This window comes from Triticum urartu, chromosome 1 (genome assembly GCF_003073215.2).
Source record: "Triticum urartu cultivar G1812 chromosome 1, Tu2.1, whole genome shotgun sequence".
In the NCBI taxonomy this organism is placed as follows: Eukaryota; Viridiplantae; Streptophyta; class Magnoliopsida; order Poales; family Poaceae; genus Triticum; species Triticum urartu.
In genome coordinates, this window is record NC_053022.1 from 380,425,015 (window position 1) to 380,436,277 (window position 11,263).

Below are 11,263 nucleotides of genomic sequence, written 5' to 3' on the forward strand. Positions count from 1 at the left end.
CTTATGTTTCATTAAGTAGATATACCCATATCTGCTTAAATCATCTGTGAAGGTGAGAAAATAACGATATCCGCCACGAGCCTCAATATTCATCGGACCACATACATCTGTATGTATGATTTCCAACAAATCTGTTGCTCTCTCCATAGTACCGGAGAACGGTGTTTTGGTCATCTTGCCCATGAGGCACGGTTCGCAAGTACCAAGTGATTCATAATCAAGTGGTTCCAAAAGTCCATCAGAATGGAGTTTCTTCATGCGCTTTACACCGATATGACCTAAACGGCAGTGCCACAAATAAGTTACACTCTCATTATCAACTCTGCATCTTTTGGCTTCAACATTATGCATATGTGTGTTACTACTATCGAGATTCAACAAGAATAGACCACTCTTCAAGGGTGCATGACCATAAAAGATATTACTCATATAAATAGAACAACCATTATTCTCTGATTTAAATGAATAACCATCTCGCATCAAACAAGATCCAGATATAATGTTCATGCTTAAAGCTGGCACCAAATACCAATTATTTAGGTCTAATACTAATCCCGAAGGTAGATGTAGAGGTAGCGTGCCGACTGCGATCACATCGACTTTGGAACCGTTTCCCACGCGCATCGTCACCTCGTCCTTAACCAATCTTCGCTTAATCCGTAGTCCCTGTTTCGAGTTGCAAATATTAGCAACAGAACCAGTATCAAATACCCAGGTGCTACTGCGAGCATTAGTAAGGTACACATCAATAACATGTATATCACATATACCTTTGTTCACCTTGCCATCCTTCTTATCTGCCAAATACTTGGGGCAGTTCCGCTTCCAGTGACCAGTCTGCTTGCAATAGAAGCACTCAGTTTCAGGCTTGGGTCCAGGTTTGGGTTTCTTCTCTTGAGTAGCAACTTGTTTGCCGTTCTTTTTGAAGTTCCCCTTCTTCTTCCCTTTGCCCCTTTTCTTGAAACTAGTGGTCTTGTTGACCATCAACACTTGATGCTCCTTCTTGATTTCTACCTCCACAGCTTTCAACATCGCGAAGAGCTCGGGAATAGTCTTGTTCATCCCTTGCATATTATAGTTCATCACGAAGCTCTTGTAGCTTGGTGGCAGTGATTGAAGAATTCTGTCAATGACGCAATCATCTGGAAGATTAACTCCCAATTGAATCAAGTGATTATTATACCCAGACATTTTGAGTATATGCTCACTGACAGAACTGTTCTCCTCCATCTTGCAGCTATAGAACTTATTGGAGACTTCATATCTCTCAATCCGGGCATTTGCTTGAAATATTAACTTCAACTCCTGGAACATCTCATATGCTCCATGACATTCAAAACATCATTGAAGTCCCGATTCTAAGCCGTAAAGCATGGCACACTGAACTATCGAGTAGTCATCAGCTTTGCTCTGCCAGACGTTCATAACATCCGGTGTTGCTCCTGCAGCAGGCCTGGCACCCAGCGGTGCTTCCAGGATGTAATTCTTCTGTGCAGCAATGAGGATAATCCTCAAGTTAGGGACCCAGTCCGTGTAATTGCTACCATTATCTTTCAACTTTGCTTTCTCAAGGAACGCATTAAAATTCAACGGAACAACAGCACGAGCCATCTATCTACAATCAAACATAAACAAGCAAGATACTAATCAGGTACTAAGTTTCATGATAAATTTAAGTTCAGTTAATCAAGTTAATTAAAGAACTCCCACTTAGATAGACATCCCTCTAATCCTCTAAGTGATTATGTGATCCAAATTAACTAAACCATAACCGATCATCACGTGAGATGGAGTAGTTTTCAATGGTGAACATCGTTGTGTTGATCATATCTACTATATGATTCACGCTCGACCTTTCGGTCTCCGTGTTCCGAGGCCATATCTGTATATGCTTGGCTCGTCAAGTATAACCTGAGTATTCCGCATGTGCAACTGTTTTGCACCCGTTGTATTTGAACGTAGAGCCTATCACACCCAATCATCACGTGGTGTCTCAGCACGAAGAACTTTCGCAACGGTGCATACTCAGGGAGAACACTTCTTGATAATTTAGTGAGAGATCATCTTATAATGCTACCGTCAATCAAAGCAAGATAAGATGCATAAAAGGATAAACATCACATGCAATCAATATAAGTGATATGATATGGCCATCATCTTGTGCTTGTGATCTCCATCTCTGAAGCACCATCGTGATCACCATCGTCACCGGCGTGACACCTTGATCTCCATCGTAGCATCGTTGTCGTCTCGCCAAGCTTATGCTTCCACGACTATCACTATCGCTTAGTAATAAAGTAAAGCATTACATCGCGATTTCATTGCATACAATAAAACGACAACCATAAGGCTCCTGCCAGTTGCCGATAACTCGGTTACAAAACATGATCATCTCATACAATAAAATTCAGCATCATGTCTTGACCATATCACATCACAACATGCCCTGCAAAAACAAGTTAGACGTCCTCTACTTTGTTGTTGCAAGTTTTACGTGGCTGCTACGGGCTTAAGCAAGAACCAATCTCACCTACGCATCAAAACCACAACGATAGTTTGTCAAATAGACTCCGTTTTAACCTTCGCAAGGACCGGGCGTAGCCACACTTGGTTCAACTAAAGTTGGAGAGACAGTCGCCCGCAAGCCACCTATGTGCAAAGCACGTCGGGGGAACCGGTCTCGCGTAAGCGTACGCGTAATGTTGGTCTGGGTCGTCTCGTCCAACAATTTCGCCGAACCAAAGTATGACATGTTGGTAGGCAGTATGACTTATATCGCCCACAACTCACTTGTGTTCTACTCGTGCATATAACATCAACATAAATAACCTAGGCTCGGATGCCACTGTTGGGTTTCGTAGTAATTTCAAAAAAATTCCTACGCACACACAAGATCATGTGATGCATAGCAACGAGAGGGGAGAGTGTTGTCTACGTACCCACGCAGACCGACTGCGGAAGCGTTGACACAACGTAGAGGAAGTAGTCATACGTCTTCGCGATCCAACCGATCAAGTACCGAAACTACGGCACCTCCGAGTTCGAGCACACGTTCAGCTCGATGACGATCCCCGGACTCCGATCCAGCAAAGTGTCGGGGAAGAGTTCCGTCAGCACGACGGCGTGGTGACGATCTTGATGCACTACAGCAGCAGGGCTTCGCCTAATCTCCGCTATAGTATTATCGAGGAATATGGTGGCTGGGGGCACCGCACACGGCTAAGGAATAGATCATGTAGATCAACTTGTGTGTTTCTGGGGTGCCTCTACCTCAGTATATAAAGGAGCCAAGGGGGAGGGGGGCGCCGGCCAGGAGGAGGGCGCAGGAGGAGTCCTACTCCAACCGGGAGTAGGACTCCCCCCCAATCCTAGTTGGACTAGGATTCCCCGAGGGGGAAAGAGAGGGAGGGGGGCCGGCCACCTCTCCTAGTCCTAATAGGACTAGGGGAGGGGGGAGGCACGCGGCCACCTTGGGCTGCCCCTTTCTCCTTTCCACTAAGGCCCATTATGGCCCATATGGCTCCCGGGGGGTTCCGGTAACCTCCCGGTACTCCGGTAAAATCCCGATTTCACCCGGAACACTTCCGATGTCCAAACATAGGCTTCCAATATATCAATCTTTACGTCTCGACCATTTCGAGACTCCTCGTCATGTCCGTGATCACATCCGGGACTCCGAACAACCTTCGGTACATCAAAATGCATAAACTCATAATATAACTATCATCGTAACCTTAAGCGTGCGGACCCTACGGGTTCGAGAACAATGTAGACATGACCGAGACACGTCTCCCGTCAATAACCAATAGCGGGACCTGGATGCCCATATTGGCTCCTACATATTCTACGAAGATCTTTATCGGTCAGACCGCACAACAACATACGTTGTTCCCTTTGTCATCGGTATGTTACTTGCCCGAGATTCGATCGTCGGTATCCAATACCTAGTTCAATCTCGTTACCGGCAAGTCTCTTTACTCGTTCTGTAATACATCATCCCGCAACTAACTCATTAGTTGCAATGCTTGAAAGGCTTATGTGATGTGCATTACCGAGACGGCCCAGAGATACCTCTCCGACAATCAGAGTGACAAAACCTAATCTCGAAATACGCCAACCCAACATGTACCTTTGGAGACACCTGTAGTACTCCTTTATAATCACCCAGTTACGTTGTGACGTTTGGTAGTACCCAAAGTGTTCCTCCGGTAAACGGGAGTTGCATAATCTCATAGTTACAGGAACATGTATAAGTCATGAAGAAAGCAATAGCAACATACTAAACAATCGGGTGCTAAGCTAATGGAATGGGTCATGTCAATCAGATCATTCAACTAATGACGTGACCTCGTTAATCAAATAACAACTCATTGTTCATGGTTAGGAAACATAACCATCTTTGATTAACGAGCTAGTCAAGTAGAGGCATACTAGTGACACTTTGTTTGTGTATGTATTCACACATGTATTATGTTTCCGGTTAATACAATTCTAGCATGAATAATAAACATTTATCATGATTATAAGGAAATAAATAATAACCTTATTATTGCCTCTAGGGCATATTTCCTTCATACAGAGCCTCATGTGATGCTCCTACATCATCAAGTGAGAAACAAGTCTTCAATGAGGAATTGAGCTTATTGGTGAAGAACTTCAACAAGTTCTACAAGAGTAGAAGCAAAGAAAGAAGTTCCAAGTCAAGGTCCTACATTGACAAAGGATCTTCTAGTCGTGAATGTAACTGCTACAATTGTGGAAGACCCGGACACCACTCCAATGAGTGTATGGCTCCCTACAAAGTAAGAGAAGACTCACCTAAAAGGAGAAGTAGAAGAGAAGAATCACCTCCAAGAGATAGAAGGAGTACAGATGATCGTTATGAACGAAGAACCTCTCGCAGAAGCAAGGATTAGAAAAGGAAGGACAAGTCATCAAGGAATTATATAAAACAAAGACATCAAGCTCATTTTGGTGAATGGGCATCCGGCTCCGACTCCGACCACCACTCCGAGAGAAGTTATCACTCCGACTCCGAATATACTCAAGATGAAGGTGTTGCCGGTCTAGCACTTGTGTCAACCAACTCCTATGACATATTTGACTCACCAAATGAAGGAATTGGAAGATGCTTCATGGCCAAAGGCCCAAAGGTATCACACCCTGAGTATGTTGATTTCAATAGTGATGAAGATGATTTGCTAGGTATGATGATTTACTTGTTGACAACTCTAGTGATGAAAACTATGATGAACTTGCTATTAACCATGCTAATCAAGATAAAATGAATGATGATGATAAGAAGGAGATTGAGCATCTAACAAAAGAACTAAACACTCTTAAGTTAGCACATGAAACTACTTTAGAAGATCATCGAGAACTTTTAAAGACTCATGAGAAGCTGCGCTTCGAGAAGCTCAACCTAGAGCAAGAGCATGGGTTTTTAAAGGCCATCAATGATGATCTTCGGAAGAAAATTTCTTTTACATTGCCAAGCGTTTACTCTTCCCTACTTACATGCCACAAGTAAAATCTAGCAACAAGAGTAAGAAAGATTCTTCTTCTAGTAGTAACAATAATCATGCTAAATCCAATGTTGTTGCTTCTAGTAGTTCTCTTGATTCCACTAATGATTCTCTTAGACAAGTAACACTTGAGCAAGAAAATAGCTTATTTAAGGGAATTATAGAGAAAGGTGTTTACAAGAGCCTTGCTGTAAGTAAGCAATTTGAGGAAATTGTACGCAAGCAAGGAAGGCACCGGAAGAATCAAGGTGTTGGTTTTGAATGAAAGTTCAATGACATTGGAGTTGAGTGGGAATAAGATCAATACGCCAAGACGAAGTTTGTTCCTCAACAAGAGAAGTATGATCCTACTTCCTTCAAGGGGACACAAGATCAAGATGATCTTCCACCACAAGACCACAAGCTAAAAGGCAAGGACAAGCTTCAAGAGGAGATTGATGCATTTGAAGAAGCTCCTAAGGCCTTGGTCAAGTGGGTTCCCAAGACTACATCAAGTTCCACTTCATCAAGTACTACTACAACTCCAAGGATTCCCATCAAGATGATGTGGATCCCGAAGAAGAAGAACTAGAGAGCTCTTGAGGGTGACTCCGCCAACATACTTCACCCATATTCATTTGGCAAGGACAAGTGCGACCTACTTTCACATCTTGCACTAGTTCAAGGAGTCGCAAACCCTCTTGTTGGTAAGTCAAGGGACAAGGTAACCTTATGCTTTCATGGACATCATCTTGTGTGCACTTCACTCTATGTCTATGGATATCCTTGTTTGTTCCTTGTGGGACTAACCCATGTAGGTACTGAAAGTGAAACTCACTCCAATGGATTGCTTCAAATGATCTACACCAACATCGAGCATCCACATCTTCTACATCTAAATGAAGTCATCATCGACAAAACCCTAGGTTAGTTCATCCCTCTGAGGGGGGATATCACATCTAGGGGGAGCTTTACTCTAAGAATTGAGCTAAAGCAACTCTAATGGTGTGAACACAACAATGCTTTATGTAAAAGTGGTAACCCAACTTGTGCTCAAACGATGAGTATGACCTAAGACCAAATGTTCTCATTTGACTCCTCGGTCAATATAATCATATATAGGTGACCTAGTCATCGCCAATTGCTTGATAGATGCTAGAGTGTTTGTGCATGCTTTGCCACATATTTCATTTGCCATCTTATTGTGTCAGCATGTTGAGTGCATATTTTTCTCATTCAAGGACATCCATTTGTTGCTTTGATTGTTTGATCTTTTTCTTTTGCCAGATGGATGGACAAGAATGCCTAAGTACTCCCTCTAGCTATCTATGCTTTTCTCGTCTCAAACTCTATTCATGCTACATCACAAAGTTTGATCAAGTCAGATTCGAACCCTCTGGGTGAGGAGCACTCGGAGCCACCGATTCGTCATAGACTTAAACTTCCAAAACCTCTCTGTGTATTTCGGTATGAGCGATTCATTCCTTTTGCTCATACCGAGTTCATTGAGTTAACTAGGTTTTCAATCTTGGTGCAACTGATTTGAATAGTTCGGTCACACTGAGTTGCAGTAACCGCTTGCGATTTTGCATCTCGGTGCGACCGAGTCGTTCCACTCGGTCACACCGACAGGTCAGGATATATATACTCACGGGTCAAATTTTGGAAATTCCTCCGAAACCTTTCGTCCGTGCGTGTCCTACTCTGCTGACTCAGGTCTCCGGATTGTCTCCTCATCGCCAGCGACCTCCCGTCGCTGGTCTCCGTTGCCGTCAACGGGAATCTTCACCGCCGTTGCCGCCGTAGCGAGTTCACCGCCAAGTTAGGGTATGAAGTCGACCCCTATGTGCAATTTTAACCTCTGATTCCTGCACTTAGGTCAATGTCATGATTCTTACCACATTGAGATCACTCTATCCAGCTAAAACTTCCTTTAGATTAGTTTTGATTTGAAAATTTAGGGTTAGGTTTCCGCCAAACTCATCTCAGACCGACCGAGTTGTAGAAATCGATCTCACCGATTTGGCTTAGGCCATTGCACTTGTAATTTTCGGTCTGACCGAAACTTGCAAATCGGTGTGACCAAGTTCGATTCTCAGTGAAACCCTAGCAATCTCGGAGTCACCAAATTGTGTCCCAGTCTGACCGATTCCACTAGTTCAGACTCCAATATTGCTTTGGTGGCACCGAGTTTAACAAATCGGTAGCTCCGAAATGCTTTCCGTGGAAAACTAAAAATAAGTTTTTGGCTCAATTGTTTTGCAAAATCTCTGGACTTTGTGATGCTCATCCACTCTATCTCAACTATATCTATTCACAAGGTCAGCTTTAAATTTGCAGTGTCAGCAATGTCTGATCAGAGTGACTACCAGAACAAGTCTGAGGAGCAAGTCAACTTGAGTGAGGGCACTAGTCCCTCTGATAGCTATGATGATGGAAGCAGAAGTACCCCAAGCAACTTGCCCAAGGCAGCAACCAGGACAAGGAGAAAGAGAAACTCCGATTCTGAGGATGAAGATTATGTTGCTGTTGAGGAGGAGGTCAGCTCTAAGAAGAAAGCTGTCAAGAAGGAATTTGGCACATTAGCTTCAAACAAACCTAGTATGCATAAGTAAGTTCCTGCCAAAAGGGTGCCCATGTCAAAGGCCAGAGCCTCAACTCTTGAAGCCTCCAAATCAACTGAAGAAGAGGTTGCTGGTGAAGGAAATATGCCCTAGAGGCAATAATAAAGTTATTATTTATTTCCTCATATCATGATAAATCATGCTAGAATTGTATTAACCGAAAACTTAGTACATGTGTGAATACATAGACAAACAGAGTGTCACTAGTATGCCTCTACTTGACTAGCTCATTAATCAAAGATGGTTAAGTTTCCTAACCATAGACATGAGTTGTCATTTGATTAACGGGATCACATCATTAGGAGAATGATGTGATTGACTTGACCCATTCCGTTAGCTTAGCACTTGATCATTTAGTTTACTGCTATAGCTTTCTTCATGACTCATACATGTTCCTATGACTATGAGGTTATGCAACTCCCGATTACCGGAGGAACACTTTGTGTGCTACCAAACGTCACAACGTAACTAGGTGATCATAAAGGTGCTCTACAGGTGTCTTCGATGGTACTTGTTGAGTTGGCATAGATCAAGATTAGGATTTGTCACTCCGATTGTCGGAGAGGTATCTCTGGGCCCACTCGGTAATGCACATCACTATAAGCTGTGCAAGCATTGTAACTAATGAGTTAGTTGCGAGATGATGTATTACGGAACGAGTAAAGAGACTTGCCGGTAACGAGATTGAACTAGGTATTGAGATACCAACGATCGAATCTCGTGCAAGTAACATACCAATGACAAAGGGAACAACGTATGTTGTTATGCGATTTGACTGATAAAGATCTTCGTAGAATATGTGGGAGCCAATATGAGCATCCAGGTTTCGCTATTGGTTATTGACCAGAGTCGTGTCTCGGTCATAGTTCTCGAACCCGTAGGGTCCGCATGCTTAAAGTTCGGTGACGATCTGTATTATGAGTTTTTGTGTTTTGATGTACCGAAGGTAGTTCAGAGTCCCGGATATGATTACGGACATGACAAGGAGTCTCGAAATGGTCGAGATGTAAAGATCGATATATTGGATGATTATATTCGGCCACCGGAAGTGTTCCGGGTGGTTTCGGAGAAAACCGGAGTGCCGCAGGGTTACCCGAACCCCTTGGGAGAAATAGTGAGCATTATGGGCCTTAGTGGAGAGAGAGGGCTGGCCTAGGGCAGGCTGCACGCCCCTCCCCCTCTGGTCCGAATTGGACTAGGAGAGGGGGCGATGCCCCCTTTCCTTCTTCCTCTCCCCCTTCCTTTCCCCCTCCTAGTAGGAGTAGGAAAGAGGGGAGTCCTACTCCTGCTAGAAGGAGGACTCCTCCTCCTGGCGCGCCTACCGGGGCCGGTCGGCCTCCCCCTTGCTCCTTTATATACGGGGGCAGGGGGCACCTCTAGACACACAAGTTGATCTGTTGATCTCTCCCAGCCGTGTGCGGTGCCCCCCTCCACCATAATCCACCTCGATTATATCGTAGCGGTGCTTAGGCGAAGCCCTGTGTCGGTAGCATCATCATCACCGTCATCACGCCATCGTGTTGACGAAACTCTCCCGTGAAGCTCGGTTGGATCGGAGTTCATGGGATGTCATTGAGCTGAACGTGTGCTGAACTCGGAGGTGCCGTGCGTTCGGTACTTGGATCAGTCGGATCATGAAGACGTACGACTACATCAACCGTGTTGTGCTAACATTTCCGCTTTCATTCTACGAGGGTCCATGGACACACTCTCCCCTCTCGTTGCTATGCATCACCATCATCCTGTGTATGCGTAGGAAAAATTACTATGTTCCCCAACAGTGGCATCCGAGCCAGGTTTATGCGTAGATGTTATATGCACGAGTAGAACACAAGTGAGTTGTGGACGATACAAGTCATACTACTTACCAGCATGTCACACTTTGGTTCGGCAGTCTTGTTGGATGAAGCGGCCCAGACCGACATTACGCGTACGCTTACGCAAGACTGGTTCTACCGACGTGCTTTGCACATAGGTGGCTGGCGGGTGTCAGTTTCTCCAACTTTAGTTGAATCGAGTGTGGCTACGCCCGGTCCTTGAGAATGTTAAAATAGCACCAACTTGAAAAACTATCATTGTGGTTTTGATGTGTAGGTAAGAACGGTTCTTGCTCAGCCCATAGCAGCCATGTAAAACTTGCAACAACAAAGTAGAGGACGTCTAACTTGTTTTTGCAGGGCATGTTGTGATGTGATATGGTCAAGACATGATGCTATATTTTATTGTATGAGATGATCATGTTTTGTAGCCGAGTTATCGGCAATTGGCAGGAGCCATATGGTTGTCGCTTTATTGTATGCAATGCAATCGCCCTGTAATGGCTTCACTTTATCACTAAGCGGTAGCGATAGTCGTAGAAGAAATATTTGGCGAGACGACAACGATGCTACGATGGAGATCAAGGTGTCGCGCCGGTGACGATGGTGATCATGACGGTGCTTTAGAGATGGAGATCACAAGCACAAGATGATGATGGCCATATCATATCACTTATATTGATTGCATGTGATGTTTATATTTTATGCATCTTATTTTGCTTAGATCGACGGTAGCATTATAAGATGATCTCTCACTAAATTTCAAGGTACAAGTGTTCTCCCTTAGTATGCTCCATTGCGAAAGTTCATCGTGCCGAGACACCACGTGATGATCGGGTGTGATAAGCTCTATGTTCACATACAACGGGTGCAAGCCAGTTTTGCACATGCAGAATACTCGGGTTAAACTTCACGAGCCTAGCATATGCAGATATGGCCTCGAAACACTAGGGACCGAAAGGTCGAGCGTGAATCATATAGAAGATATGATCAACATAGTGGTGTTCACCATTGAAAACTACTCCATCTCGCGTGATGATCGGACATGGTTTAGTTGATATGGATCACGTGATCACTTAGATGATTAGAGGGATGTCTATCTAAGTGGGAGTTCCTTAATAATTTGATTAACTGAACTTTAATTTATCATGAACTTAGTACCTGATAGTATTTTCCATGTCTATGTTGTTGTAGATAGATGGCACGTGCTGTTGTTCCGTTGAATTTTAATGCGTTCCTTGAGAAAGCAAAGTTGAAAGATGATGGTAGCAATTACACGGACTGGGTCCGTAACTTGAGGATTATCCTCATTGCTGCA